We start from the raw sequence: 24,487 nt of genomic DNA, 5'->3' as shown, positions 1-24,487 counted from the left end.
CTTTGTGACCTCACAGTGACCCTTAAAGTATCCCCTCCCTCCTCTCTTACATGGTAGATAAAAGGGGAGTTCCCATCCCTTCTAGAAGAGTTGTCAGAGGCCTCCCTCTCAGGGCTCTAACCTTCCTGAAAGGCCTGTACCTGGAAGGCATCATGCCCCTTCTAGCCTCAGCTACTAGCCTCTCTATGTTGGTTGCTGGGACTCTTCAGGGAGACCGCTCCCCCACCTCAATTCAAGCAGCAGGTCCTTCATTGCTATGCATTAAAAATGACATGAGGCCACATGGGCCCTTGAAGCCACCAGAAGATGGTTTGGAAGTTGTGCTTCCTCTAACTCAGGAATCCTGGAAAATCTCGAGAACTTCTGGCCTAAGCCAGCCTCAAGGACCAAGTCAACCTCGAGATATGTTGGAGGACGGGCACAGTTGCTCTCCATGGAGTCTCCTGCCAGTGGAGAGATTGGCCCCCTGTGCCCTGGTTTCTGTCAGCGTTCTTAGGATTTGTCTCAGTATTCTTTGAGGCTGTTTTTACCCCGTGCAGCCACTTGGGGTCTCACCAAGTCAGAGAACACTTCCTTTTAATTTGCTCTAAAGGTACTATCCCGCCCCCCCCCCCCCCCGTCTAAGTTTAAGGAACATCTCAATATCCAGGAGCCGTGGGCCAGTTTTCAGGTCTGTCTCCCGTGGCGCAGGAAACAGCTTCCTAATAATATCCAAGTCTGGGGGATACATGCTTTCTGAATAGAACCAGGCGGGCCGCTGTCTCTAGCTCCAGACTGCACCCCCCCCCCCCCCCCCCCCCCCCCCGCTGAGGCAAGTTCTGGCCAAAGGTGCGTGGCTCTTAGTTAAACCTATCTGTGCTCTGAGGTGCCCATAAAAGTCTGTTAGGTAGCCGAGCTGACTATTCTGACGTGGGAAATACCAAGTAGCCATCCCCACTGCCCTCTCCACCCCCCCCCACAAAACCCCACAATCTGGGAAGCTGCAGCTTCTAGAAGTCATAGATGCCACTGCAGCCTTCTGTTGGATCTATTGCAGCACTGTTTGGGGGGAACCGAGCGGAGGAAGTAGAGATTCCGAGGTTGCATTCCAATTTATATCTCACTGTTAGTGATTCTTTCCTCTCTCCTCTGGTACCTCTGTAAAAACTCTAACAGTAATTATGACCATAGTAAACACCAACTTTGTCTTGAGTGTTGCCTGTGTGCGAGATACTTCGCTAGGCCCGTTCTGTGCGTCTTCTCATCATAACCAACCCTGGTGGAAAATGCCCCTTCTACAGAGGAGAAAACCAGGGCTCAGAAATGTGAGGTACCTCGAGCTCCCAGCCTTAAGTAGCAGAGCCAGGATTCAAAGCCTTCCCTCTCAGAGCAGCGCTTTTCCCCACACACTTTGTTGTCCTAAAAGGCAGGTGCCTGTCTCCTAACCACATCCGGTTGGGAGTCTCCCCTCCAGCCAGCCGCCCCCACGGTGTCTTTGTTGAACCCCTACTACGTGCCCAGCATTCGCACCAGGGAATCAGAGATTCCCCGCCACAGGGAGTCCCTGTCTAGGGGGGACGGGAGCGTTGTACTTGTAATACAGCGGGATTAAGTGCGACAGAGGGCACTAGGGGAACATAATCCGATTCATTTGTTACCATTTCTGGGCCCTTGTAAAGCCTCCGCTTCCTTCCTGGCTCTTTGCTGTCATCTGCTGTTCGCTTGGGGGAAATTACGCACGCTTAGAGAAAAGGCTAGATTTCCTAAGGCGGGTTTCACCTTTGGCCCCGAACCTCGGACCTGGGCCTTGCAGAGGGCGAATCCATACGGAGTGAGCAGGGGGAAGATGACTCCCCGTAAATCAAAACAGCTGAGGGGTTTGGCGGTTCTCTCTCCTAGAAGTCTTGTAATTTCCCAGACATACCTGACTTCGGAGTGTCTGCCCAAGGCAAGACAGCTCTCCTGTAGATACCTCCCACGGCCAGGAGACCTGTTTTCCTGAAAGGCTTGGGGGTGGCTGGGTGGTGCTCAGCGTGATCCCATTCCTCCTTGGTTTCTGTGGTCTTTTGGCACCGCCGCAGGAAACAAGACATCCTCCCCCCCCCCCCCCCCCCCCACTGTTCTGTTCTTCCTCCAGCCTGTCTTTTAATTTCTGTTTCCTCTCCTCCCAGCTCCTTGCCTTTGGCTCTCTGGAACTACAGTTGATCCTTGAACAATGCGCAGGTTAGGGATGTCCCCCCACCCCCACAGCCTGATACCCATGCACAACTTCTGACTCCCCCCTAAATTGAAATCCTAATAGCCTCCTCTTGACCGGAAGCCTTACTGGTAAGAGAAACTGTCAATTAGCACCTAGTGCGTATGCCATATGTATTATGTACTGTATTCCTACAATAAAATAAGCTGGAGAAAAGAAAATGTTCTGAAGAAAATCATAAGGAAGAGAAAACACATTTCTGGTACTGTTCTGTATTTGTCAGGAAAAAATCCACATCTGAGTAGACCTGCACAGTTCAAACCCGTGGTGTTCAAGGGTCAACCATACAGTTTTTAGAACCCCATCGCCACCGACGTTACCAGCTCTCCATAGAACACCTAGCCCTCCTGTCTCTTGCCCGAAGCTCCCTCTAATGGACGCTGCTCTCCCTATTCAGCCACATAGGCTGTCGGCGCCCCTTCTCCCGCCATCTCTTCCAGACCAGTATTTCATTTCTCCCTTCGATGAAAATGCTTTCTCCTTTACCATTCTCTCCACCTTTTTTTTTTTTTTTCATCACTACTACCACCCTTGGCTGCTTCCCCGTATTCCTAAATGCCTTTGGCCCCTGGCACTCGATCGTTTCTATTACGATTCCCACCAGTATCCATGAGGGTTTCTAGTGAAGACGACTTGTCCCATTCCAGCTTCTCGGAGTTTGGGCTTCTCCACTGCAGTGACTTCTGTCACTCTTGTCTCCAGCCAACCGACCTTGCCCTCCCCCTGCCCCTAAAACTCCTCTATCTGAGATCCTTAGCCCCTATGTCCCTTTCTGTGACCCGAATCTCTACTCTTTCAGGATTCCTCTCCTTCCCAATTAGCTCGTCCTACTATAACCAGTTACTGGAGCTTTCCTTTCACCAGCTCCGAAAGTGCTTCAGCCCTTCATCCTTTCCACGGGGATCAGCATCCAGTCCCAGTGCCCAGCCTTGGCCTACTGGGGGAAATCTCTCGAGTCATTCAGATTTGGGGCCACTAAAATTTCATGGTCTGTTATAATTGTGCTCTCAACACCATCGCTCTTGTGTTCTGTCTTTGGTCAGCTGTGCTACACATTGCCCTGAGAGGTCATGTGCTGAACCTTTACCACCCACCTCAGACTTCCTGTCCTCCCCACTGTCAACCAAGGACTGAGAAAACAGAGATTTCCAGGCAGGAATCCCCTCCGTTATTTCCCTCTGCTCTAAAAGCTGCTTCACCCACTGCCATCCTTACCTGTTGTCTTGGAGGAAGGGGTGTTGTGGTTAACTTGCCTCCCTTCCCATCCTCTGGAACTCCGTGCCATCAAGTATCACTCGTGTACTTGGGTTTTCTTTTCTTTTCCTTTTGTTTCATTTACCTGGATTTTCAACTCTTTCTTTCACTCCTGGCTTTTCAGCCAAGAAGGATGCTGAAGTCTTCCCATTCTAAAAAAGAAAGTTTCTCTCGACCCTACACCATCTCTTTTCATCTTCCCTTCCCAGCTAACCATCTTCATAGATTATTAGCCAAACAAGATTTCCTGAACTTCAGTTCTTTGGGCATGACAACTTGTGCCTTATCCACAGAGCCATCTGTGTTATTATGTATTTAGTATATGTCCTTAAGTCTACTGATTTTTCTTTTTCCTAAAATATATTTGTTTGCGGGGCACCTGGGTGGCTCAGTCGGCTAAGCATCTGCCTTTGACTGAGGTCAAGATAGTGGAGGGTCTACTTCTCCCTCTCTCTCTGGCCCCCTCCCCCCGCTCTCTCGCAAATAAATAAAAATCTTAAAAAAATTGTTTTATATATTTATAAATAAGTATACATTTATATATTTATAACTCTATATTTATATATATATGAATTTATAAATATACATATATATGTTTTTCTAAAATATGTTTGTGCTCAATAAAATCCCGGATTCAGTGCACTGGTGACATATTTTTAATACACTTTAAATGCATAGCTATTAAAAATGAAACGTTTACCTGTTTACCACCTGAAATCACCCCAGGAACAGAACATAACTGTGGGTGGCACTTGCCTGCATTTGATGACCCCGTCTACTCAATTACCTCCCATCCCTCAGAACACTGCCATGGGATATCTCTCTCCCCGCTGCCCACCTCTTCACAGAAATAACACTGCTGACCATTACTAACGACGCCTACCTGACCAAATCTAATGGCTCCCTCTCAGAATTTATCCTGCCGGAGCTCTCTGCTACAATGGACATTGTTGATCCCTCCTCTTTGGAACACTCCCCTCTTGAGGGCCTGCCTCACTGACCATGCCTCCCCACGCCTCCATCAGGAGTTATTTTGCCTCTGTCCCTGACATGTTCGTTTCCCCAGAGTTCTGTTCCGCTCTTGCCTCTTGCTCTGCTGCTCCCCAAATGGTCACGTGCTCACACAGTTCGGCCACCGGTCGGAGTAGTCATGGCCGCCGCATTGCTGTCGGCAGCCCAGACTTACGAGATTTTCATGTTGTTCACTCAGCATCTCCACCTGAATGCCCCAAGCTCACCTCAAACTCAGCCTGTCTGTGCTGTACTCATTTTCTGCCCCTCAGCCCTGCTGCTCTCCCTGTGGTCCTTGCCAGATGGCACCACCCTGTCACCCCAGCTAGAACCTGGGAATCAGCCCCCGACCCCCGCATCTGTTTTACCCATTCATCTGACACATACGTCTTTCTCCTTTCTGGTAGCTATAACAAAATACCACCAACTGGGTAGCTTATCAACAACATAAATTTCTTGTTCTCAGCTCCAGAGGCTGGGAAGTCCAAGATCAAGTCACCAGCTTGGTTGCCTTCTTGGGAGGACCCTCTTCCCGATTCCTTGCTGCGTCCTCACATGGTGGATGGGGCAAGGGAGCTCTCTGGGGCCCCTTTTATAAGGGCACTAATCCCATTCATGGAGGCTCCACCCTCATGACCTACGACACCTTACAAAGGCCCCACCCCCTAATACGATCCATCTTTGGTGGTTAGGATTTCATCATATGAATTTGGAGGGACACAGACATTCAAACCATAGCAACTTATTTGCACACTCTTTCTGCCAGGCTCTACGCTGGCCTTTGGGATGCCCCGATCGGTGAAAACCAGATACCATCCCTTCCCTCATAGAGTTTATAATGTAGTGGGAGGAGACATGTATGAATCAAATAATCACACAAATAAATATATAGTTATAACTGAGGTAAGTACTCTGAAGGAAAGGAACATGCTTTAATGAGAGCTAAGAATAAAACTAACATCTACTTTGGAGGTTTGGGGGGGAGTTCCCTGAGGAAGTGACATTTCAGCTGAGGTCTGAAGGATACGTAGGGGGTTCACTAGGCAAGAGTAGGATTGGGGGGGTGCACCCTTATAACCTCACAAAACTACACGTACGACAGCACTGTGGCAGGAGGGAAGGGAGATCCGGGGGGGGGGGGGGGGGGGGGACGGATGACCCGGCCTGAGGGGCAGGCAGGGGTCAGATACGGAGGGCTTTGTCAGCTGTGGTCAGGGATTTGGCCTTTATTCTAAGAACTATGGAGAGCCAGTGAAAGTTTTAAGAAGGGGCATAACACCAGCTTGCTTTCCTGTTGATTCTTCTCCTGTGTAAATCCTTTATAGAGTTCAAACTCTAAAATGCAGAAAACCATTCTGTAACAGATCACCTTCCCACCCTTTCCCACATCCACACGGTGCCTCCTACAACTCCATAGGTAACCGCCATTTTGGTTTTTTGCATCTCCTCCCAGAGTTTCTTCTCACACATACAAGTAAATTCAAAAACTATTTTATTTCCCTCCTCTGTAAGACACACATCGCCAGACAGCATACTGTGCGACTGTTTTGTTGCCATTACTGTTTTGCTTTAGCAGCATTTCTCTCCCTGGAAGCCCATAGGAAGCTTCTTCATTCTTTTGCACAACAGCCCATGCATTCCATTGTGTGGATGATAAAATACAGTCTAGTAGAAATGGCAAGGCTTTATAGAGCACTAGGAGGTGCCAGACATTGCTTCAAGCTCTTCGCACACGTGAACTCACTTCATCCCCACCACAGTCCTCTTAGGCAGGGTTGCTGTTACATCCCTTTTACACGTGAGGAAACTGAGGCTCCGCGAGTAAGGGGACACACACGGGATTTGAACCCACTGGTATGGCTCTGGGGTTCTTGCTGTTAAACGTAACACAAGGCTACGACAGTACATCGTAATTTATTTATTCTGTCTCCTGTTGGTAGACATTTAGGTTGTTTGGAATTGGGCTGATATAAATAACACTGTGCCATGTGACCTTGTACCCACGCTGATTTGCATGTGTGTGCATGTATCTAGCACGATAAATCCCCCCTAAGTAGAATTGCTGAATCAAAAGAGTATGTGTGTTCATAATTTGGATGGATGTTTCCCAATTCATAAAAGTCATACCATTGTAAATGTCCGTGGCAGTGGGTAAGAATGCCTGTTTCCACACACCCTCCCCGAAAGAGTGTATTTCCAGTGTGTTTCAATTTTTGCCCATCTGATGGGTAAAAATAATGGTGTAGCAATTCCGACTTAATTTGAATTTCTCTTACTTTGGATGAAGGGGAGCATCTATTTACATGTTTGAATTGGCATTCAATCTCCTCTTCCTTGAACTCTGTGTTCTTCTCGTGTGCTTATCTTTCCCTTGTGTTGTTGGCCTTTTTAACAAAAGTTAATCTTAGGAGAGGCGCCTTGGGTGGCTTAGTTGGTTAAGTGTCTGCCTTAGGCTCTGGTCCTGATCTCAGGGAACTGCACAGCAGGGAGCCTGCTTCTCCCTCTCCCTCTGCCCCTCCCACTGTTCATGCGCTCTCTCTCTCTCTCTCTCTCTCTCTCTCGCTCGCTCGCTCGCAACTAAATAAATAAATAAATAAAATCTTTAAAAAATTGTATTGTAGGAGCTCTTTATCATATATATATTTGTTTATATTTCTGTATATTCATATGCAATAGAAATATATTTCTAGTTTTATGTATATTTTCTATATATATTTCTATTTCAATATAATCGAAATATATTTCTATATATTGTATATAAATATTAGGGGAGTTCACCCTTTGTGATCTGAGCTGTGGATATTTTTCCCCGTTTTCTCACTCATCTTTTAACTTTGCTTATGGTTTCTTTAGGTAGGCTCTTTTACATTTCTGTGTAATTTATCTGGCTTCTGAATTTGGAGTCATGGTTAGGAAGTCCTTCTCCACTGCCAGGCTACAAAAAAATATATCCTGTATTTTTTTTCCCCTCCTGTGTTAATAGTTCCATTTTTCTTTTAAAGCTTTAAATCTTTCATCCACATGGAATTTATCCCAGTAGACAATGTGAGATAAGGACCCGACTTTATTTCCAGATGGTTTCTCATTTGTCCCAAGACTGTTGAGCAGACAGTCTGGCATGATCAGGCATGCTTGTTGGAAAGATCATTCTGGCCGCTGTGCGGAGAGCTCGCCATGTCCTCCTGCTTTGCCCTCCCCAGTTTTTCTCAAGTCCATCACTCTTCCTACCTTGGCCTAGGCCTTACTCCTCTCTCCCCTCAACCATGACAGCTGACTCTGTGCGGTCTCCCTACCTCCAACCTCCCCGTCTCCCCCCAACAACCTGTCCCTGTAGCTTCCAAAGCTGGGCCGAAAGCCCAGATAGGATCATGGCACTTCCCTATTTGGAAACTTCCAGTGGCTCCCCCTTGTCCCCAGAGCACAGTGCATTTTCCAGGGGGCACCAAAGGCCCAGCCTTCTCTTTATGCTCCTTCCATCTTTGTACCCTGCACTCGGGGGATACCAAAATCCATAGGGTCCCCTGTATTTCCCGTGCAACTTTCATGCCGCCGCACCCTGAACACAGCAAGACTTCGGCTGGGAATGCCCTTCTCCGACTTGGTGGCCCGGAGCACGTTCTGTCTTCAAAACTCAGCCTCGTCAGTTAGCTCCTCCAGGCAGCCCCCAGAAGTGTTCTGCGACTGTCCCTCTCACACCGCACTGCAGGTATCTGCCTGTCGGCCTGAGGACAGGAAGCCTTCTTCTGTTCTTGGTCTTACGGGGGCTGAATGAATGAAGGACTCTATAGCCACACACTGCACATTTTACATATCTTACAAGCTCTAACGTTTATTGCGCACTTTCCACCAACTAGGCACTGGCTAAGTGTTTTACTTTGCCTGATCTTGATCCCATTTAATCCTCATAAGTCCACGAGACTTAGGGGGCCCATGACCTTGGATGAGAAAAAAAATCACATCTTCATTTGTATTAACTCCAAATGACGTCCAGCCTTTCCTTCAGTGCCAAATCATAGACGACTGTCCGCAGTTGCTTCAGCAGGACTCAGGATGTTTTTGTCAATGTATGTTGTTCTCCTGTTAACAGCTGCTATAGGGATTTCACAAAACCCTTTGCACTTCATCATTACCTGAGCATTTAAAAGCCTTAATTTTTTAAAGTCTTTTGCTAACTATTGCAGTATTACTGTTTTCTAATGCGGTGTCTTTTGTCTACTCAAAACGTTATCCTGCGGGGCGCCTGGGTGGCTCAGTCATTAAGCGTCTGCCTTCGGCTCCGGTCATGATCCCAGGGCCCTGGGATCGAGCCCCGCGTCGGGCTCCTTGCTCAGCGGGGAGCCGGCTTCTCCCTCTCCCTCTCCCTCTGCTGCTCCCCCTGCTTGTGCTCTCTGTCAAATAAATAAAATCTTTAAACAAAACAAACAAACAAAAACTTTATCCTGAGAGGGGAGGCCCCAAACCGCCCAAGGGATCCATGGCACCACAAAGGTTAGGAGCCCCTGCACGAGAGTTTCACCTAGCACTGGAAAGCAGGCGAGCTTCACCACCACACAGCACTGCTTCTCCATGTCGTCGCTGAGTTCGGACGGACTGTGGGTTCGAATCCTGAGTCTGGTGCTTAGGCTAGTGCCTTACACCTCTCTGCATCTGTTTGCTCGTTTGTAAAAGGAGGACAGGAATAGTACCTATCTCACAGGGGTGCCGTGCGGGTTCGATGGGCTCGTATATGTAAATCCACAGAATGATGCCTGGCACCTGGTGTTGTATACTTTTATTATTAACCACCGTAATACTGCCTCTTGTTAATTACACGTCTGTCTTCCATCTAGACTGTGGGCTCTTGAGGTCAGGATGGTTTCTTGCTCAATTCTGAACTGACAGAGCCTTGCACCTATGGAGGGCGTGTTTGTCAGCGGGTTTGACGTTGCTGGCATCCCTTAGATGCCTGCTTCTCCTTCGAGCTGCATGATGCCCCTGTCTCCCGGTTCTCCCCCTCTGGCGGGCGGTCGTTGGGCTCCTTTGCCCTGCGTGCTCCAGAGATCCCGGTGTTCTCCATCCCTAGATCTCACTGGAGGCTCGAGAAACGCTACAGGTCCTTCAAAGGAAACTTGTCTACGGTCAGGCTTTTCGATTCCATGCCCCTTCTTCCCACCTGCTCTTTTTCCTCCTCTTCTCTTTCCCGTATTACTGGCCCCACCATCCACCCAGGGCCAAAGCCAAAAACCTGGTCAGAAACTTTCTGGATCCCTTCCTGCCTCATCCCTGATGCCAATCAGTTCAGAAGTGTTCTGATGATCCAGATTCTCAAAATGCTTGCAAATTCAACTCTTCCTCTCTGTTTCCATCCCCCCTGCCCGAGTCTAGGCTCTCAGCCCCCGTTGCCAGGGACTACTTCATTTTCTCATGTCCCTGCCCCCCGATTGCCCCCTATGTCTCCCCTGGTCTGTCCTCCATCCAGTCTCCAGAATGACCTGAGGAAAGAACAAATCTGATCAGATTTTGCTCCCCTGCTCAAAAATCCTCTGGGAGGCAGACCAAACTCCTTTACGTGGCATTCAGGGTGGTCACAGTTCTACCCTTATCCATCTCTTTGACCTCATTTCCCATCGCTGAGATTTCAACTCCCATTACTTTACCCTCTAAGCGAACAAATCTGACAGATTTGGCCCACCTGCCACCAACACCGTGTCCGAGCACACGACAGCTTGTCTACCTGGGACCTGGCAAACTCCATGTCCTCCTTGAACATTAGCTCAGCGATGCTGCCCCCCAACTCCAGCGCTGTGTCTGACTTCCTTGGCAGCCTAAAGCACTCTTTTCTGAACGTTCTCTTTATACCTTCTATTTGCCTTGAGCATTTGCAACGGCCTCATCCGCGTGTTTGTCAGCGTTTTGCCACAAGGTGGCAGTAGTCTCATCTTCTCGTTCGTCTTTTCAGGAAATGAGGATCTACAATTAAGATCAAATTAATAATCCTAAATAATTAAACTGGTAGTATTTATTATAATTAAGATGCTATGGGAGCGAGGGAGAGGGCAAAGTCTGTGAGGCCCCAGGATTTCCGCCTAGGGGGCTGAGGGAGATAGGGTGCCACTCATGGACAAGGGCCAAGGAAGGAAAGGAACATGTTTTAGGAAGGCAGATTTTTTTTTTTTTAACACTTGAGTTTGAGACACTTCTAGGCTATCAGGCTGAGATGTCCAGGAGGCAGTCGGACGGAATATTCCGGAGGTGTTCAGGGGAGTCTGGGCTGGAGGCTGACTTCCATGTCGTTGGTATAAAGAAGGTGCGCACACACACATGGGAGTGAATGAGATGGTCCAGGGTAGCTACGTCGGTGGGGTGGGCGAAGAAATAGAACTTGGAGAAAAGGCCTCAGGGAACATCAGCTGTGAATAGGAGATAAAAGAAAAGGAGCCTTGGGCGATTGTAGGACCCGGGAGAGCAGTAGGCGTGGCTGGTTGTCCTGGAAACTGAGGCAGGAGAAAGGTTCCTCAGGTCGTAGTGATCTGGAGCACCACGTAGGTTCAGAGAGTTCTGGCAAAGTATGGCCATTGGAGAAGAGGAGATGGGAGGGAAAGAGCAGGGTGTTAAGGAAGGAGGGGTTAAGGGTGTTGCAGAGCTAAGGGAGGGATTTCTCCCCCACCCCCGCACCCCACCTTTTTCCTACCTTTCCTTTCCCCCTCCTCCCCTGGCCTCTCTGCCCAAGGCTTGGCACGTTCAGGTGCTAAGGCGAAGGCCAGTAGTGAGAGGGAGTGTTCTGAAGGTACTAGGGAGGCAGGGGAATGGAGGAACCGCAGGTGCCAGCCCCTGCTGAGAAGGAAGGGGCTTTGCAGTGGATGGAGATGGGTCCTGACGGGAGGAGTGAGCGTGGCGGGAGATGGGAGAAGGAGGTAAGTCTGGACTGTTTGCGCGCTGTCCAGTAGAATTCTTGGTGACGGCGGAGATGGGTCTAGATCTGCTCTGCTCAGTATGGTAGCCGCTCACTCCATGTGGCTCCCGAGCAGAGGACATGGGACTAGTACAGACCCAGGAACTAGGACCGAGGAATTTTTTTGCTTGATTTCAGTTTAATGAATTTGCCTTGAAATTAATTGGCTGCAGGTCTTTAGGAGCTGTAGCTACTGTATTGGACAGTGTAGCTCCAGAAGTTTGGTGACTAGCGCAGAAACAGATTTCCTTGCAGTTTCCCGGCACTGGTCTGTACAGTGACCCTGTTTTCTCCGGTGGGGAGGGGGGAGGGCTCAGCAGCCTGCGCAGAGGCGCGGAACATCTGGCTTAAAGTATCCATCCAAGTTTGGATCAATGGTGTTGAAGATCCGGAAAGCGAGGGGTGTTTGGGGTTTGGGACAGAGTTTTGGTAACCCTGCCACCCACTTTCCTCCTTTCCGGTTTCCAGCCAAGGGCGGGTCACTCAAGGAACAATAACAGAATGGGAAACAGAGTGCTTACTTTATTAGGAGCTGAGCAGGCACACCCAGCGCCTCCAGCACAGGGAAGGCTGCTTTGGCAGGCGGGGCTAGAGCCCGCAGCTTTGGTCTGGATACCTACAGGAGCTTTCTGCTCTGGACCCTGACTACCTGAAGTGGCCAGATTTGTACACCGGGCTTGAACTTCTTTCCCACCCAGTCAAAGGAACCGAGGAGCTCGAGAGGAAATTTGAACAGGCCTGGCTGCCGGCCGATGGATGAGACGGTTCTGAGATGTGCCCGTGTCAAAGCGGGACTCACCTCCTTTCAAAGCCCGTTCTGTTGCTTACGAGCTGTGTGACCTTGGCGAAGTGCCTTAACTTCTCTGGGCTTCCTTTTCTTCATCTGTAAAATAGGAATAGTGCCCCTCACTTAGTTCACACGATGTAAATTTGCTCTCTGTATGGTTTCTGTTTGCTAAGGTACCGTGACTCTGCCTACCAGTCTCCTCAAATGTGGTCTGAGCTACTTCTTAGGTTCTGACCCTTAGCAGGCCGCCCCTTGGGGATGAGATAGTGAGGGGGTAGGGAGAAGCGTGGAGCGGCTTGGTACAAGGGAGGGAAGAGGGCCGTCTGCCCGCCTGGGAGTTGAGGGGGCTAGTTGAAGTGATCAGTCATGGGGTCCCAGATGGTAGGACGGAAGAACGAGGAGGGGGTCCATGGGGGTGGGGGGGTGTGGAATCAAGGGATCAGAGGTCACCAGGAGGTGTGCGGGCTCATGCCCAGTAGAGAAGAGGATATGGAATCTGAAACAACGGGGAGGCTGTGGTCAGAGGAATAGAGCTGAGGCGGGGTGGCTGGGGGTGCTCCCTGAAGCCGGTCGTGGGTAGGAGGGTGGAATGGAGGTGCGGATGTGCGGAGTTGAAGAGGTTCAAGAGGCCAGGGCGTTAGGATGTTAGAAGTGGCCCCCGCACGGATGGTGAAATCACCCAGAGCAATGACTGTAAGCTCAGTGAGACTGATCCGGGAGGAGTCTGATGGTGACCTGGAGGACGAGGGGAAGGGGGGTGGACCATGGTGACAAAGAGAAGGTGAAGCTTGCAAGAAGGAGACAAGAGTAAGCATCCAGAAGCAGTAACGGGAGGGGGGATCTTCAACGCCCCTTCTCTCCACGCGAGCTTGCTGCGAGCACGGGAGGAGGAAGAAGAAGAGCCTCCGCTCAGAGCAGCCCGAGGGAGAAGCAGTGTCCTGGGGGAGAGCCAGGGCTCCGTAGGGTGAGGAAGCGCCAGGGCCATGCTGTGCGGAGGTGGCAGGTATGGAAGGATTTGCCGATGGCGGGATCAGGTTTCCAGGGGGTCCAGTGGGGTGGTTTGGAGGGAGGTCAGCTGCAGGAAGGGTGGAGGACAGCTCCCACACTACTTTTGGACCCACGGGGCTCGTGACCCAATCCCCTGCTCTGGGAACTCCCTCCCCTTTTCTTCATCCCCGTGGGTTGTTTTGGTTAGGTGGGTGCGGTGGTTCTATTTAGGCAGGGGATCTTAACGTGGGGTCCACGAATAGGAATAAGGGGTCCATTAACTTGGGTGGGAAAAGTTGATGCTCCCCACTGCCTTAAAATCATGGTAGCGGTTCCACTCACTGCTAGAGCTCATTAAATGCCTTACTTAGAAAGGAAACACGCAAGGACTGTGTTATAGATTTTATAGATCTGTTTTTCCTCTCTTGATGACTCCGTTTTAATAACACTAGCTTTTCCTGTAACGCTTTGCCTTTTATGCATTCAAAACCCTGTTCTGGGGAGGGCTTCACTGGTGTCCCACGCCTCCAGGGGATCTGTGCCCCGCTTCCGGAGGATGAAGGAGCCCTGCCTCAAGGCTACTTGGAAACCCCTTTCTCCTTCACTAGAGGGAGCTCTTGTTTCAGAACTGGGGAGCCGGGAACTCCCAGGCTTGACAGGGTAAGAAAGGTATTTTGAAGCACAGGCAGATCAGATGTCCTTTGGAGACATTTCAGGAAACTGGGGTGTAAGAACCCCAAGGTTGATGCAGGCAAGCCACGTGTCTCTGGAGATAAGCTTTAAGCTTGCCTCCTGGAGGATGAGGGTTAGGACACAGCCGGTGTGCTGGTTTCTAGGACCGTTAAAGCAAGAGTACTGTGGCCATTGAGGGCTTGAAAACTGGCCCCAAGGTCATACTGACCTCAGCCTACCTGTTTCTTCCCCACCCCGCCCATTAGCCCATCCCCCCTCTTGTCTAACTAGCCTTAGGGTGCTGGGAAAGTTCTCTCTCTCTGGCTTCCCACTTCCACTCTGCAGGCCAGGCTAAGGGCAGGAGAAAGGCTTGGGGGCTCAGGCAGATTCTGAAGGCTCCTGCAGTGTCTGTGGGGTGAGGGAAGAGCTGGAGAATTTGAAAAACTGGCCAGGGGCTGAGGCCTATGCGGGGGGATGGATTGGAGAGCTTCCGACGACCGTGGGATTTTTCCCCGTGGAAGAGAAAGGAATTGGGGCTCAGGCGTGCTTTGTAGGAGCACAGGATTAAGTCAGGTACTCCCCACTGTAATTGTAGCTGCTTCCAGGAGGCACTGCTTTTCACAGGGGCCCAGACTGGGGCCCCTCTCCTGGATTCAGGTCTCTGGGGCGGGGCCCAGGCATCTTGATTTTCTACAAGTTCTCGAGGACAGGGGTTCTCACAGGATGGTCCCCAGACCAGCAGCAGCAGCTGCCTAACTGGGGAACTTGTTAGGAATACAGATTCTCAGGTTCCTGACTCTAGGTCCCACCCCAGACCCATTGAATCAGAAACTCTGGGGTGGCGCCCAGAAAGCTCCCTTGTACCAAGCCCTCCAAAGGGGTTCTGATGCCAGCTGAAGTCTGAGCACCACTCCCCTTAGGGATTCTGATACAGGCTGAAGGTTAGGCCTCATTGCCTCAAATGGTCCAAGAGTCGCCCCCCGCTTGCTGACACTAACCGCATAAGGTGTTTGAGGCGCCAGGGCATGTTATGGGTTTAAATACCACTTTTCTGTAGAGTATCTCCATGTTCCTTTGGCTTTTCTATTCCTCCAATGCTCCTGCGAGGTAGAGGGGGCCTGACATTTCCCTGCAAGTGGGGCAGTGCTGCTTAGAGGGGTTTCGATCCACGCACATAGATGAGAGTGGACGCTGGGACCCGGGTCTCTGGACTCCAGGGCTGAAGCTGCTAGGCCAGGTCTACCTGTTAGATTCTTTGCCAGCTCAGAGCCCTCACTCCGTGGGCTGTTGGCAGTGGGCTGGCTGGGATCCTCAGAAATGAAGGGGGAGGTCTTTATGTTGCCTTTAGCCAGAGGCGGCGTGGCCCAGTCAGCCCCCACTTAGGCACTTTGAAGGTGAAACCTGGCCTGAGTGGGCTCTCTGGCCCCTCAGGATAGGAGGTCGGCAAGATGGACCTTCCACCTGGACCTCTACCTCAGGACAGCCTCTTGTACGTTAAACAGACCAGAGGGCACAGGTCATTTGGTCAGATGCCTGGATGAAGGGGAACCTGACTTGGGCCTGTGCCCAATGGCGAGAATGGGAAATCCCACATCCGTGGCCATCTTGGGATCGTGCCCTGGGCGGCACAGGCTTGCAAAAGCTCGAAATGGAGGCTTCTCATGTAGAGCACACATAAAGGTTCGGGATGGCATTGTTGTTGGGAACTAAACTAGTTGTTCTCTTCCCTGTTCCCAAGCCTGCACCTTCTCTCACATTCCCTATCCCATTGAGTGGTACCACCATCCACTCATCACCCGGGCCAGAAATCTGCAGATAATCACTGGCCCTTCACTCCCCTTCTCCTCCACATCCAGTCGGTGACCAAATGCTATCAATTCGACCTCCTGATCATTTCTCAAATTCATTCCCCGTACTCCTCCTTTGGTTCAGACTGGATCATCCCTGACTTGTTCAATTTGCAACAGCCTCAACACTGGTGTCCCTGCCTCTAGCCTTGCTCTTCTTCAGTCAGCAGTCGGACTGCAAGCTCTGCCCCTTGCCTCGAAGTTTGGTCTGCGGGCCAGCAGCACCTGGGAGCCAGTTAGAAATGCAGACTCTAGGTCCCCACCCCAGACATACTGCACCTACCCTTTACCAAGATCTCAAGGTGATTTGTAAAGTCCAAAATATCTAACGTGGCAAACAGAATTCATAAACTGACTCCCATCTCCTCCTGCATGATAGTTCAATGATACTGAACTGCAGAAAGTTCTCGAACATACTGGGCTGCTCACTTCATTCTTCCTGCAAATATTTATTGAACCCCTACTTCGCATCCGGCACTTGCTGGGGATAAAGCAGTGAGCAAAACAGATACATATTATCCTTGCTTTCACGGAGTTTACATTCTTGTGGAAAGAGACAGTAAAGAAACAAGCGAAGTGTATAGTATGTCAGATCATGTAAAGTGCCACAGAGGAAGAGGTAAAGCGGAGTAAGGGGTACAGGGATGCTGAATGGTTGGGGAGGCTGCAGTTTTAAATGAGGTAGCCTCATTTAAAGGGAAGGTCTCACTGAGAATGTGACATTTGAGTAAAGGCTTGTAGGTGAGGGACTGAGCCATTGGGTACCTGGAGGAGGAATATGCCAAGAAGAGCAAAGAAGTGTACAGGCCCCAACACGGGAGTGTTTCTAGAATATTCCAGCAACAGCAACTAGGTCGCTGTGTCTAGAGCCATGCGAAGGAAGGGGTTACCTTGTAGGAGATGAGGTCAGGGAGGTGCTATACATGAGGGGGCAGATCATATAGAAGGCCTCACAGACCATAGGAAGGACTTGGCATTTTAGTCTTAGGGAGATGGGCGGCCATTGGATGGTTTTGAGCCGAGGACTTCCATGATCCGAATGAATTATAAAGGGCTCACCCAGTTGCTCTGCTGAAATTCGACCATAGGGGGACAGGGGTAGAAGCAGGGAGACCGGTAAGTGATGTGTGTAATAACTCAGGCAGGAGACGCTAGTGGCTGGGGTACTGACAGGAGAGCCAGAGAGGAGTCATTGGATTTTGGGTACATGCTGAAGGTGCAGCCAGCAGGATTTGCTGATGGATCAGATGTAGGGTGTTCTCGAGAGGAGGAGGGGTCAAGGATGACTCTCGAAGGTTTATGACCTGAGTAACTTAGATGGAAGACCATTGATTGAGATCAGAAAGACTAGGAGGAGGGATTTGTGCTTGTTTATTGCTTTTTTTCTTTTCCCCCCTGCGGGTGGTGGGGGTTGCTACGGGGTGGAAGTAGCAAACATCCCCAAACGTAGGGGCTTAAAACAAAGACTTATTGGACTACACCAAACTAAAAAGCTACTGCACACTGAAGGCAACCATCAACAAAATGAAAAGGCAGCCTACTGAATGGGAGCAGGGATTTGCAAATGACATATCTGCTAAGGGGTTAGTATCCAAGATGTATAAAGAACTTACACAGCTAACCACCAAAAGACCAAATAATCCAATTAAAAATGGGCAGAAGACCTGAATAGACATTTTTTCCAAAGAAGACTCCAGATGGCCAACGGACACATGAAAAGGTGCTCAGTATCACCCATCATCAGGGAAATGCAAATCTAAGCCACAGTGAGATACCACCTTGCACCTCTCAGAATGGCTGGTATCAAAAAGACAAGAAGCAGCAAGTGTTGGCGAGGATGTGGAGGAAAGGTGACCCTCCTACACTGCTGGTGGGAATGCGGACAGGTACAGCCGCTCTGGAAAACAGTACGGGGGTTCGTCCAAACATTAAATAGAAATACTGTACACTGCAGTAATCCTGCTCCTGGGTATCTGTCTGAGGAAACTGAAAACACTAATTGGAAAAGATCTATGCACTCCTATGTTTATTGCGGCATTGTTGACAATAGCCAAGGTATGGAAGTGACCCGAGTGTCCATCAGTAGATGAATAGATAAAGAAGATGTGACACACACACACACACACACACACACACACAGTGGGATATTACTCAGCCATAAGAAAAGGAGACCTTGCCACTTGTGACAACATGGATGGACCTAGAGGGTATTTTGCTAAGTGAAGTAAGCAAAAAAAAAAAAAAAAAAAAAAAATGATAAATACCATATGATTCCATTTATATGTAGAATCTAAAAAACAAAGCAGTTGAACAAACAAAAACAGAAACAGACTCCTAGATACAGAGAACAGACTGGTGGTTGCCAGAGGGAAAGGGGTTGGGGGGCTGGGCAAAATTGGTGAAGGGGATTAAGAGGTACCCCAAAAAACCCCAGCGATGTCCTATTTTTCACAACTGTGTGGGATGACTGGGTCATTCATTGTTACGGACCGAATGTTTGTGCCCCTGCCCCTGCAAGTTCTTATGTTGAAATCCTAACTCCCAGTGTGATTGTATTTGGATGTAGAGCCTTTGGGTGGTAATTGGGGTTCAATTAGGTCATGAGGGTGGGGGCCTCATGAATGGGATTGGCGCCCTTAGAGGAAGAGGCCAGAGAGCTCCCTAGCCCCTCCTACCTTGTGAGGCTACAGCAGAAAGATGGCCGTCCTGTGAATCAGGAAGTGGGCTCTCCCCAGACAGGAATCTGCCTGCACACTTGATCTTAGACCTTATAGCTTTCAGAACTGTGAAGAAAGAAACGTCTGTTGTTTAAGCCACCCAGTCTATGGTATTTTGTTATGGCGGCCCTAGCTGCCTAAGATCGTTTTCTACTGGTCTTGCCTGGGCTCTCACCTGGAGCAGTTGGGACAGCTGGGCCTCTCTGTACGCATGGGCCTTTCATGGCGTGGGGGTCTCAGGGCAGCAGTCCAAGAGGGCACACTCCAAGGTACGGGAGCTTATCAAGCCTCCGATGGCATCTTTTTTGATGATATCCCGTGGATCGAAGCAAGTTGCATGGCTGAGCCACGTGGGTCACGTGGCCCGATCAGTGTGGGAGAGGAATACATAAGGGTGTGGATACTGGGAGGGTGCGACTCACTGGGAGCCAGTACGGTAATCGCCTGCCATAGGAGCCAAGGTCTAAAGTTGGGTTTAAGAACATGAGATGCCCATTTAGGTATCCCAGTGCAGCTATGGTGCAGGCTATGAGATGTGTGAGCCTGGAGTTCAAGGCAGAGGTCCAGGCTGAGATGTGCATGTTGGGGTCATCGGCACATAGATCGTATTCAAGCCATGAGATTGGTTGAAACCACCCAGGGAATGAAAGTGTATGGGGAAGAGAAAACCTCTGAGTTCTGCAGCCTGACCTCCTATCCTTTAGAGGTCGGGGAGAGGGGGAGGAGCTGCAAGAGGGGATGGAGAAGAAGCAGGCCCGTGGAGCAGGAGGAGAACAAAGAGAGAACAGTATCCCGGAAGCCAGGCAAAGAATGTTTCCGGAAGGGTGCAGAAGATGAAGCCTGAGAATCGATGATTGGATTCAGCAGTGGAAAGGTTATTTGTGACCTTGCAGGGAGCTGTTTTTGGTGGAGTGGGTGGAGGGGGGGGGTGTAGTCGCAGAAGCCAAATTAGAGCAGGTTAAGAGAGGATGGGAGGAGAGGAATTGTGGGCAGGGAGTATGGACAAGTGTTGTCCAAAAAAAAAAAAAAAAAAAAAGATGTGAGCCACGTACATAATTTCTAATGTTCTAGTAGCCGCACTCGGAAAAAGTAAAAGAAACTGGTGCCATTAATTTTAATAACATCTCTTCTATCTTATTTAACCCAGTATATCCAACACCTTCTCATTCCAGTGTAACCAGCATAAAATCATTACGAGGATATTTTACTTCCTTTGAAATCCAGTGTGTATTTTACACCCACGGCTCATGTCAGTTCATGCTAGCCACCTCTCGAGGGCTCAGTAGCCACACGTGGCCAGTATAAGCTACCATATTGGATGATCCAAGCATAAAGAAATCTTTCAAGGAGTTTTGCTCTAAAGAGGGGCCAAGGATCGAGGGGGAAGCGAGGTCAGGTGTTTGCAGTGGCTGGAGCGGTACCGAGTAGGTGAAAGGGGACAGAATCTGGATACAAAGGGAAGGCTGGCCTTGGCCGGGGTCCTGGGCAGGTCACCCATGGCAACGGTGAAGGCAGAGCACATTGGCCACCGATGCAGGTACGTGGTTAGAGGCAATCATGAGAGCTTTGAAAAAAAAATCTTTAAGATTTTTGTATTTGAGAGAGAGACAGAGTGAGTGAGAGAGGGAGAACAGGAGCAGGGGGAGGGGCAGAGGGAGAAAGCAGACTCCCTGTTGAGCAGGGAGCCTGATGTGGGGCTTGATCCCAGGACCCCGGGATCATGACCTGAGCTGAAGGCAGATGCCTAACCGACTGAGCCACCCAGGCGCCCCAGCTTTGGAAGTTTTTTTGCCTGATCCTTTTTTTTTCTCAGTGAAGTAGGAGGCAAGGTCATCATCTGAGAGTGAGGACGGGATAGACCTATTGGAGGTTTGAGAAGAGAGGAGGCCATATTAAGTTGTTGCCTGAGAGAGTGAGTGGAGAGGGGAGATGTACTGTGATTGCCTGGCAACACGAAGGATGCACTTGAGGTCTGTGATCACAAATCTGAAGTGAGAACAGTCAGCACTGTTGTTTTTCCCCAGACACATTCAGCTGTGTGGGTGCAAGCAAGGAAGAGGAGCAGATTGGAATTGAACCAGGGCTGGGTTGTTGGGTTTTGTTTTGTTTTTTCCCCAAGATGAGTACAATCATGAGAGGCTGTGGAGTCAAAGGTGTATGCCAGGGATCATTAGAATAACGGCCATGGAATCTAAGGAAGGAAGTGGGAGCCGTGAGGGACAGCAAGAAGATGGTAGGACCCACCGATCCCAGATTCCGGCCGGGTCAAAGTGTCGGGGTCAGGGTGAGAGTGTAAGCCGGAAAGGGAGAAGTGGTGGTTGAAGAGGGAATATTTGATCTAGGGGGGGTTGCAGATATTCACAGGTCTGAGGTCTCAGGCATAACCACGGGAGCGAGTGGCTGAGGTACCATAGAGGACAAGGTCGTTGAGGAGCGGGGCGCCAAGGAACTGAGAGACGGGGAGACTAGAAGGTTCATCCAGGCATGTGTTGAAATTATCAAGAAATAGCACAGGGATGGTTTTGGAGAGAGGGGTACCGAGCCTGGTACTAACACCCTGAAGGGATGTTGAGGGCCATGACCTATTTGTCTGTAGACAACCATAAAAGGGAAGAGTAGTAGGGTGGTACTGGATGGTGGTTGTAGGGTTTCAGGGAGAAAGGAGGGCCAGTGGTCTGGGAGCAGCAATGCAAAGAAAGAAGTTACCTACTCTACTTACATGGGCCAAAGGAGAAAAACCAGTGAGACTCCTTTCAAAGGCCAGAGGGGAAGCAGGCTCCTCATGGGCAGAGGTAGGTGGGTGAGGGCCAAAGGACGAAGGGGACATTCAGAGAAGGGACTGAAATATTGGGAATTTGGGTAATGATTCCTCTGTGACTTTGCAGATCCTGTTCCCTTTCCCTGGAATTCCCTTCCTTGTACACCTGAAAAAACTTCTCTTCAGCTTTTACCACCTAGCTCCTGCACCACTATTTTCCCGAAATTGCTGTAGCCGAGAGTATGTGGCCAGCATGTCACCAAAGCCAGGGGCAGTATTGTCTCTGCCTCTGTAGAGAAGTGTGCTCCCAGTGGAATTTTCGTTGATGGTGGGAATGTTCTACTTCTGCCCTGCCCCGTAGGGTAGCCACTAGCCACATGTGGTCATTGAGCCCTTTGAAATGCGGCTGGCGCAGCCGAGGAATCAAATTTCTAATATTATCTCATTTTAATCCCTTTACGTGTAAATTGTCACATGTGGCTGGCAGGCTCATCTTGTCTTCCATCCTGTCTTCTTGGGCAGGCGGGTTCTCTTTCTTCTGTCAACGATCAGTGCTTTAATCTCGTTCCGTGGACTCTTCCTCATTGAGTCTATACCCCAAGCTCTGTGTCCAGGCCATTTCTCTCCTGAGCTCTCCAGGTGGACACCCCATAGGCATTCAGTGTCAGCGTGCTCCCCATGGAAGTCCTCTCTCCCCTAACTCAACTCAGTTGCTGAAGTCACAGACTTGGGAGCCGTCCTAGCTGCTTCCCTAGCTGTCTCCGTGTCCAGAGCAGGCTGACTAGCCCGAATGGAAATCTGACCGTGCTCTCCCCTGTGTAAGACCTCCCAGTGGCATCTCATCGTGTGCAGGATCAGGGCCAAGTTCCTGGCCATGGCGAATGAGGTTCTTCATGACCTGACCGCGGTCTCTCCAGCTTCATCTCCTCACACCCGTTTCCCTCCCACTTTATGCTCCAGTGACACAGACCTGCTTGAGAGGACATGCAAACAGTGTGCCATGTCATGCCTCCCCACCTCCTGGCAGGCTGTACCCACTGCACGGAGTACCCTTTCCCTCCTGCGCGCTCCGACCCCAGCTCCTCCTTGTGCTTCTTCAGAACCCCCCTTAGTTGTCATCTCCAGCTGCTCCTCCCCCGTGTCCCCCTTACTTACCTGCTTACACCACTCTTTCATTTTTAAAAGATTTTATTTATTTACTCGAGAGAGAGAGGGCGTGAGTCGGGGGAGGCACAGACGGAGAGGGGCAAGCAGGCTCCACGCTCAGCACGGAGCCCGACGCGGGGCTTGATCCCAGGACCCTGAGATCAAGACCTGAGCCGAAATCAAGAGTCGGACGTGTAACCGACTAAGCCACCCAGGCGCCTCCCCTCATCGTTCGCTCTTAAGTGCCAGACAGTTGTCAGGGGTGGGGACTGTCTTTGCCCCCTTCTCCCCACCACCCAGCATGGGGTCTGGTGCCCAGTACTGGATGAAGTGAATGAGTTGAAGGGAGCAGGACAAAGACCGGGGAACGGGATGCCACCCTGCCCGGCCTCGTCTTCTTGATGTAAGTCCTTCCTGGGTGGGATTATGGGACGGGAGAAAGGGCCCCTGGAGGCCTCTGGGGATCTGTCTTTGCTGCTGCTGCTGGTGCAGGTGACTTCTTTTCCAGCACGTGTGACGCTTCCTTCTGGCAGAAATCGATTTCAGAAAAAGCTATTATCTTGGCTCCCCCCACCCCCACCTTTAGAGATGAAACGCTTCTATCCTCCTGGGATACACGACGCTAGCAGAAAAATGTCACATTTCTTTCTTAAAGTAGAAAAAAAGTTTTATGTGTTTAATTTTTCCAAAAGTGCTTAAGTTTCTCTTTTCCTTTAGAAGAAAACTGGTTTTTCACTCTGATTATCCCAAGGGCCACATTCAGGTATATGGAAAAAAAAAAAAGGAATAATGCCCATTTACGTACAATTTGCATATATCTATGTAGAGAGGATCATTTATTCTCAGGGTGCTTGCTTGCTTTCTGATTTTTTTTTTTTTTTTAGTTTCAGAGAAATTGAATCTTTGATTATCTGTACAGTGAAAAGAACCAACAACAGTGAAAAGGCAGTAGAAACCACAGGCAACCTCCCCCCCACACACACACACCCCCTTCACAGAGAAGATCCCTTCTTTGCAAGAGCCCCTGGCTTCTCCCAGTCTTTTCGGAGATTTGGGATGGCTGTGGTTTCGCCATGATAAAAATAGCAGCCGCCCGCTGTGTGCCAGGCAAGCTGCTCTATTTACTTTTCTGTATCTCTTATTCCACTCAGCAGCCCCGAGAGGTGGGTGTTACCTCCAGTCTTCATACGGGAAACGGTCGGAGAGGGGCAGCACCATCTGCCCCAGGTACCCCCATAAGCAGTGGCAGAGGCGGGCTTCCCACGCAAGGCTGTCCGCCCCCCAGCCCTTTGCGTTAAACCGCCAGGCTCTGTTTTCCATCCGTGGCATGTTGTCTGGTGTTCCGCCTTCGACACTTGCCATTACCAGCCAGGAACTTTTCCTCACACGCTCATGGTTTGCTTGTCATTTGAATGGCGGTTGCACAATATCGAGGTGCCAGAGTTCACCTTATCTCCCCATTTGGTTTGTTTCCCGGTCCTCGGTGTTACAGGTGGTGCGGGTATAAATATCTTTGTGCAAATAAAGGATGGTCTGTTGGGTTCTTTAGGTATTCGACGCAAATCCTCAAAGTAGGATTGCCAGGCCAAAGGGTTTGATAGAGTTTGATGATTCTCTGGAAGGTCTGTGCTGTTTGATCGCTCACGCCGTGGTGAGTTTTGGGAGTGCCTACTGTGTACCAGGTGCTGGAGGTAAAGGGATTCTGAAACGGCCCCTCATTCATAGAACCGACAGTCTGGCGTGGGGAGCATGGGGCAACCCAGAGTGGTTGTAGTAAAGTGGGGGTTGGGGCAAGGGGCAATGAGAACGTGGACCCCTGGCCATGTCTGAGTGTGCCTCTCCCCCATCACATGCGGGCAGGGACTGCGGGGCAGGGGAGGAGCGTGATAAGGAGAGGGGCTGCCCAGCAGTCCGGGCCTCATCCCAGCTTTCCCCAGGTCTGTGGCTGAGCTACCTCGAGGCTGGCCGCCCCCTCCCGTCCCTTGGCTGCAGTGGCCGCCTGGCCCACGAGACCCGTCACTGCTGCCCAGCTGCCACTAGGGGGAGCCAAGCAGAGGATGGGGCCGGGGGCAGGGCGGGGGTTGGGGGGGGTGGGAGGGGGCTAGCTCCAGCCTTGAGAGGCGTGAGCAGGAGCCTGAGCA

At 50.3% G+C, this 24,487-nt stretch overlaps 1 protein-coding gene across 11 annotated transcripts in view; it reads left to right on the top strand.

Annotated features, from left to right (window-relative positions):
* Window positions 1-24,487, top strand: part of TMEM164 (transmembrane protein 164) — a 161,527-nt gene that overhangs the window by 127,961 nt on the left and 9,079 nt on the right. The window lies entirely within an intron of this gene.

This window comes from Zalophus californianus, chromosome X (assembly GCF_009762305.2).
Source record: "Zalophus californianus isolate mZalCal1 chromosome X, mZalCal1.pri.v2, whole genome shotgun sequence".
In the NCBI taxonomy this organism is placed as follows: domain Eukaryota; kingdom Metazoa; phylum Chordata; class Mammalia; order Carnivora; family Otariidae; genus Zalophus; species Zalophus californianus.
This window is presented reverse-complemented; position numbering and strand designations above follow the sequence as displayed.